The sequence below is a fragment of the Papaver somniferum genome, chromosome 5 (assembly GCF_003573695.1).
Source record: "Papaver somniferum cultivar HN1 chromosome 5, ASM357369v1, whole genome shotgun sequence".
In the NCBI taxonomy this organism is placed as follows: Eukaryota; Viridiplantae; Streptophyta; class Magnoliopsida; order Ranunculales; family Papaveraceae; genus Papaver; species Papaver somniferum.
Window position 1 is genome coordinate 119102607 of NC_039362.1, and position 7969 is coordinate 119110575.

Consider the following 7969-nt stretch of genomic DNA (forward strand, 5'->3'; position numbering starts at 1 on the left):
AACAACAAAGGTCACTGTTGGAAGAGAGATATTTGTTAATCCAGTCATAAATATTCATATAAGAAGCAGCATCTTGAAGAACAGAGTTACCAAAATGCACTGAAATCCAAACAACTTTAGCAAATGTACAGTGAAGCAACAAATGTTCAGTAGTTTCAGGAGAATTAGAATCACACATGCTGCAAATAATATCCTGATTAGGTTTGAAAGCCTCCAATCTAGACTTCCTAGGCAGAATTCCTTCAATACATTTCCACAAGAAAAGTTGGATTTTAGGCAAAAGAGCAGCCTTCCAGAGACTCTTATAGATGGGATTAACCTGATGATTAGTACTAGCAGAAGGTAGGTCACCAGACAGAAGTTTATATGCAGACTTAACAAAAAAGTTTCCATTTTTCGTAAATGGCCAAATCAACCTATCATCATTACCTACAATGGAATCCTAATATTATCTTTTGGCTATTGTCTTGTGTGCAGTATGCTTGCACTAGGTCAGGGTTCCAAGTTCTGGAATCTACATCTATAAGAAATGCATAAAGGACAAGACATGTTTGCAACCCAATTATCACAAAAAGCATGAATATTAACTCCAATTCTGACTTCCCAAATAGAATGTTTCCTAACAATGTTAAGACCATGGCTAACACTCTTCCATACCCATGAAGAGTCCTTGATTTCATTATGATGCAAGAGATGATAGTTTCTGAAATATTTGCATTTTAAAATTTTAAACCAAAGCTCATCAGAAGAATGAATAAGCAGCCAGGCAGTTTTAGCAAGTAAAGCTTCATTGGTAAACTTAAGATTCCTGAAACCTAATCCCCTGCTCATTTTATGAGTGCAAACTCTGTCCAATCTTTTAGGATAAGAACCCCCACTCGAATTTTTCACCCACCAGAAATCCTTTTGGGATTGTTCCATTTTATGAATAAGATTATCCGGTATTAGGAAAGAGTTCATATGGTAAATGGGAGAAGAATTCAAAACATTATTAACCAAAACAGACCTCCCAGATTGGTTTAAATGTTTTCCCTTCCACTTGGCCACCCTTTTATCAAAATGATCAGCAAGATGGGAGAGAGACTCACTCTTGGATCTTTTCAGGAATAGAGGAATGCCTAAGTGTTTGTCATTAGGATCAACTTTTTTACATTAAGTGATCTAATGAGGGAGACACAATGGTATGGATGAACATTCTTACTAAAGAAGCATCCAGATTTTTGAAAATTTATCACTTGGTCGGAGATAAGACTAAAATCCTTAATGAGAGACATTAAGTTACTAGCCTCATCATGGGTGGCTTTCGTGAATAAGAGACAATAGTCAGCAAAGAGGAGATGAAATATAGTAGGCGTTGCTTTGCGGACTTTAAATCCATGAATAAGATTAAAACTTTCGGCATGCATCAAGTATCTAAAGAAAGATTCCATACATAAAATAAACAAGTGTGGAGATAATGGGTCGCCTTGTCGAAGACCTCTGCTAGGTTTATAAGCTGGAAAATGAGACCCATTAAGTAAAACCGAAATACTAGTGGTGCTAATGCATTGAAAGATAAGTTCACACCATTAATCACAAAAACCAAAACTTTTGAGAACATTAATTAAAAAAGACCACTCAACTCTATAGAAGGACATATCAAATTTTAGACCCATAATACCATATTTGTCTTTTTTCCTTTTCATGTTCATAGAATGAACTAGCTCATGGGCAATGATCACATTATTCTGAATATTCTTATTGGGAACATAAATTTTCCTATTCGAATTGATTCTGAAGTATCGTGGGATCTTAACCCCTCTGAATACGATCCCAATACTGCAAAACAAACACAGTGCTAAGGTGATAAATAGGAAAAATCAAAGAAAATTCTGCTAACCGAGGAATGTGGAATTAAGGATCATAGGAAGGGGATTGGGGAGGAATGTGCACCTCCGTGAAAGGGAGGGTGCACATAGCGGACTCCGTTTCCTACATACTGTTAGAGTTGATCAATTTGGATTGTGAGGCGGTCATAAACCTCATATCCACAATAAGTCACGTAGACCCCTATTATATACCACAATGGCAATTTTTAGACACCTTACCCAACCCCAACAACACTCATTAAAATTGCTCTAGGAAAAATAGTAAAACTTGTACTCAACACTCTAACCTCGCCTACTTTTACCTGCCCGTTCATTCATCAATCGAATGCATCATAAATAAATTTATAAGTGATTTAGCACCTCTAGATCGATGAATGTAGTAAAACAAGACGTGAAATAATGAGAAAGGTTGGTTGAGCGGTAGTTGTTCAGCACCTCAGCTAATGAATTTCACAATGAATGCGAAGCCCCACTTTCCATACCCACCACCAATATAAAAACACGTCTCTTTCTTCAGTTGTTTCTCACACTACCAGTAGAATTTTACTTACATACTAGTAACTTTTTTCCAAACCCTTGTGGTCAAGAAATTAACCATGGCTTCCAGTGGCAAGATTGAAGCAGATTTGGAGGTTAAGTCCTCAACCAACAAAATTTGGGATTTTATCGTGGATTCGGCTACCATGTTCCCGAAAATCTTCCCAGAACAATACAAGAGTATTGAAGTTCTTGAAGGAGATGGCAAAAGTGTGGGTTCTATCAAGCTCATTAAGTACCAAGAAGGTATACAATTCTGCATTTCCTTTTAAAACATAATATTACTTGCGTTTATCAGTTTATGCATTGCGCAGTTTATAATGAAGTGTGTTTTTGTATATTTTCATCAGGAGTCCCAAATGTTACATTTTCCAAGGAGAAAGTTGAAACTGTGGATGAGACCAACAAATCACTCACCTACAGTGTTATTGAAGGAGAATTGTTGAACTACTACAAGAATTTCAAGGTTAATGTGTCTCATTGCAAAAGGTGATGGGAGTTTGGTGAAGTGGAGTTGTGAATTTGAGAAGGCAAGCGATGAAATTCCTGACCCGAGTAGTATCAAAGATTTTGCTGTCAAGAGTTTCCAAGATTTGGATGCCTACATTCTTACCAAGGCATAAGAGTGAGTGAAAGCGATAGAGAGGATCCCCATTATGGTGGTAGATGGGTGCTAATGACATTCCCTTACCTAATAGCTAAAGTAATAATCCTTGGCTTTAAATAAAATTGCAGTTGCATAAATTTGAGTTCTATTATAATGAGCGGAAGAAACCCAAAAAATGGCCAACTTTTTTCATTGCTAACAAGCTCAAAGCAGCAAATCACCCAACGTGGGTGTTATGGTCTATATACTCTATACCAATGTAGTTAATATCGGATATCGGTTCATCTCGGCCGGGACCGATACACTGGTACGATTTTATATCGGGGATATTATCGTTGAAATATCGGTATAATATCGGTTCTAGATTTAGAGACTATAATTTTATATTAAACATTTTCTCCACACATTTTCGGATAAGATATAATAGATAACATCAATTTTATAAAAAAAACAAAAGAGTAACTTTAGTAACTTGCTTCGAGAGCTACATGCACCTCTACTACCACCTGGAAGACTTTCTTCGCCAAAATTACCCTTAAACTTTATAGAAAACGACCAATACCGTCTCATATCGGGAAATGTAGGAAAATTTCGTATCGACCGATACGGCCGATATTTGACCGAAACGGCCGATATTTGACCCACGGCCGATATTATCGGGCGAATATCGTATCCCCGATATCCTTCTTATCGTATCGTTATGGACCGATATCCGAAATATCCCCGATATATCGGCCGATATGGCCGATATTGACTACATTGCTCTGTACCCACCCCTTCAGTAAGTATAAATAAGAAAATCAAGCAACTCAATGAACCACAGGACGGGAGGTCGGTATCATGAGACTAAATATGGGAAAATATCGTTTGGTCCTTTTTTAGGTGGGTCCATGTCTGTTTGGTCCTTTGGTTAAACGCCTTTACTGTTTGGTCCATAATATTTAAAAATATTAAACTGACAAAAATACCCTTCTGTGTTAATTTTTATTTATTTTCTTGTAGCAGTTCATTCCAGAAGTGAAGTCTATACAAAAACCTAAAAAAAACAGACTTCATTCCAGAAATAAACTCCATACAAAAACCTAAAAAAACGGAGTTCATTCCAGAAATGAAATCCATATAAAAACCTAAGAAAACAGAGTTCATTCCAGAAATGAAGTCCATATAAGAACCTAAGAAAACAGACTTCATTCCAGAAATGAAGTCCATATAAAACCCTAAAAAAACAGAGTTCATTCCAGAAATGAAGTCCATATAACAACCTAAATAAACAGACTTCATTCCAGAAATGAACTCCATATAAAAACCTAAATAAACAGACTTCATTCCAGAAATGAAGTCCATACAAAAACCTAAAAAAAAACAGACTTCATTCCAGAAATGAAGTCCATATAAAAACCTAAAAAAACAGAACTCATTCCAGAAATGAAGTCATATAACAACCTAAACAAACAGACTTCATTCCAGAAATGAACTCCTTATAAAAACAGACTTCATTTCTATAATGAACTCCATATAAAAGCAGAGTTCATTTCTGGAATGAACTGCAGCATCATCATCTTCGTCGTCTTCAACAACAGCAGCAACATCTTCGTCTTCAAAAACACCACCGTCTTCATCATCAACGGCAGTAGCAGTAGCAGATCTTTATCTTCTTTATCTTCTTCATCATCATCATCAAAATCAAGATTAACACCATCATCTTCATCGTCAACTGCAGCAACAACAACATATCTTCATCATCTTCATCGTCAACAACAGCAGCAGAAAAAGAAAAAAAACCCTAAAAAATAGTATTCAACAGTACCAACATCATCGTATTCATCGTCTACAACTACCGATCTAAATATCTAAATCGATTTTCACCTTCATCACCATCGTTTACAGCAGCAGGAAGAAAAGAGAAGAAAAAAATGGAGACACCATTAACAGGAGGAAAAAGAAGAAGAAAGAAAAAGAGAGAGAGATTAGATCTGGAAAGATGAGAGAGAAATGAAATATGATAATGATTTGTTCTCTCTTACTTTTTGACTATATATATGGTGCTTATCCAAAAGGATATTTCTGCCACTACAAGGTGACATTTACATCATCCATGACATCAGTCTAGGACCAAACTAATTTTTAGGACCAAACTATAATTTATATTACCAAATAGGACCAAACACACATTTGACTGAGTCAAATGGATTAGACTCTCTCTAATATATTATTCCTAGGACCTAATGGTATTTCCTACAATATTTAATATATCATTTTTCTCTCTTATTTTCTCTATTTTCACGTGATACATGATGATAGTTTCTTTTCTTTTTTTTGTTTTCTCTCTTCTTTATTTTCTCTCTACTAATTTCTCTCTCTTCTTAATTAAAAAAACTTAAAAATTAAATATCTCTCAAAATATAAGTCGAAAAGTGATAAATTTTATATACTCGGAAAGGTTTCGACGAGATCTACACAATGGATATCCATTATACTATGTTACGGGATTTTAATTTTTTTCGGTATAATAATAGTTCATATCCGAGAATGAACACTATTTTAGAAAATAATAGTTCATTCTAGTTCTAACAGTTCATTTCGTAGAATGAACTCGTATATGCTAACAATTTATTTTATATAATGAGCTCATAATAGTAGTTCATTTTGAAGAATGAAGTCACAATGGTAGTTCATTATTATAGCTCATATTGTAGAATGAACTCATGATAGATGTTCTTATTGTCGAATGAACTCATATTTACATATTATAGGATTGATAATCCATGTTGTAAAATGAACTCGTAATGGTAATTAAGTATGGTAGTTCATATTGTAGAATGAACTCGTAATAGGTGTTCATTATGGTAGTTCATATTATAAAATGAACTCGTAAATGGTAGTTCATATTGTAGAATGAACTCCTAATAACAGTTCATATGGTAGATGAACTCGTAATAGTAGTTCATTGTACCAGTTCATTTTATAGAATGAAGTCCTATGGTAGTTCATTTTGTAGAATGAACTCGTATGTTACGTAATCCTAAGAGTTCATTCTGTAGAATAAACTCACATGATATATTATTCTAACCGTTCACTTTTTAGAATGAACTACCTAGTATGGTAGTTCATTAAAGTAGTTCATTTTGTATAATGAACTCGTATAATAGTTCATTTTAGGAATATATACGGACATAGGTCTGTTCTGGTACCTCGTTTTCAAATCTAAGCCACTTTTTCTATTTCTTACAAATCTAAGCCTATTGAACGGATTCCATCCAAATCAGTTAGCTCATTCAATATTTCGCTAGAATCTCGTATAGGGAGATCTCGTGGATATGCGAAGATTATTAAAATATCCTTCCCGTACGTGTGTCAGTTACGTAACTATCGCCCACGTGAGTCGATCTGAATGCCTAATCTAAGAGCTGTGAAATATCAATGATAATTGAATGAATATGCATCATTACCGTAAAATCTCTTCATTAAATTCCTCTTTTCCATTTCTGTTCTTCACCAACCGTTTTTGAAAACAAGAGAGATCAGAACCAATGAACAATCCACGGTGGTATCTGTCACTAGCGAGAAATAAAAAAAAACCTTAGTAGAATCAATGAATCGAGAAGATGGTTACCGAGATCAAAGATTCGATTGAGTTAGGATTTCTTGTACATTGAAGAGAGTTGAATAATACATGTGTATCTTCCTCTCTTCGGGAACTAGTGATCCTCAAGACGGATTGAGGATAGAATTGTACTTTAGGTGTGAGGGCAAAAGATGAGCTCGCTACGTGGCGCAAGATTAGGAGCCGAAGTATCCTACTAAACTGCAACCATATACACAATGTATACCCAACCACTTAGTCGTAGCCTATCTAGTCAGCACTAAGGGCATATTTGTAATTAATGAACCACCTACCCTATAAAAGAGAAAGAGAAATAGGGAGGTGGGGGTCTGATCTTTGGATGGTCTCTAGCTAAGGCTAGCCTCCTTCTTCTTCTTCCTTAGAGCTCCATGAGAGCCTCTCTTATGGAGATTATGTAACACCACATATCATAGTGAGATCCCCGTGGATGTGGGTCACCATTGACCGAACCATGTAAAAGATCTGTGTCTCCTTTACTTTCATGTTCTTTATCTTGCTTATGTATGTTTATATAGGTTAGATGTGTGATTTGATGGTTAAAATCATCTTAGGTGTAGTAGCGGAAAATATGCAACTACATTTTGGCGCTAGAAACAGGAACTAGAATGATGGATTTATCCAACCTAGTCCCTTAGAACATCATTAATCACTACCAACAAGTTCTGTAAGAGATCTAATAGATATCCAGTTGATACAAGAGTTTCAGGAATATTCATTGTCAAAGAAACAAGAGCTTCAGACAACAGAGTGTCTTGTCCGACTCCAAACGAAGCCAAACGAAGCTTCAGATCCAGTTCAGACTCGGGCGATACAAGTGCTTCAAGGGTACTCTCGTCAAAATGTCTCTTCTCCAAACAAAGCTTAAGAAAAAGAGGTTGTGAAAAAGAAAAAATAGGAAAGAAATCTCTACAGCGGAGAAGACGAAGAAAAACTTCACCAACGAATGAAATCAGAAGATTCATCGTCAACAAGACTTGGAATCGAAATTTTTTCTTCCTATCTCTTTACCTCGTTCTTATTACTTCAGATTTATATATTTTTTGAGGAAAATCTCTCTTAGAAATTTCAACCTGATTTTCATAAAAATCTGAAATTTCTTTTTAAATCTTCATTGAAAATAAGTTTCGGCTATAGATCTGTGATTATCAAAACAAGTTTTACAAACCCATTTAGGGATTTTCTCTGAAAAACAGAAAAATGGTGATCTTTGGCCTGACTTGTGTTTTCCCCTGAGAATGAAATTCACTAAACGTTTGAAGATACATCTCATACTTCTAGCGATAAAAGTTAAACTTCGGTCGTTATTGACTAATCACCCACATGACTTATTGT

The 7969-nt window shown here is 35.3% G+C and overlaps 1 pseudogene; it reads left to right on the top strand.

The window, feature by feature from the left end:
• The first annotated feature begins 2378 nt into the window (after window positions 1–2378).
• Window positions 2379–3255, top strand: LOC113277739 (annotated as a pseudogene).
• The last annotated feature ends 4714 nt before the right edge of the window (window positions 3256–7969 follow it).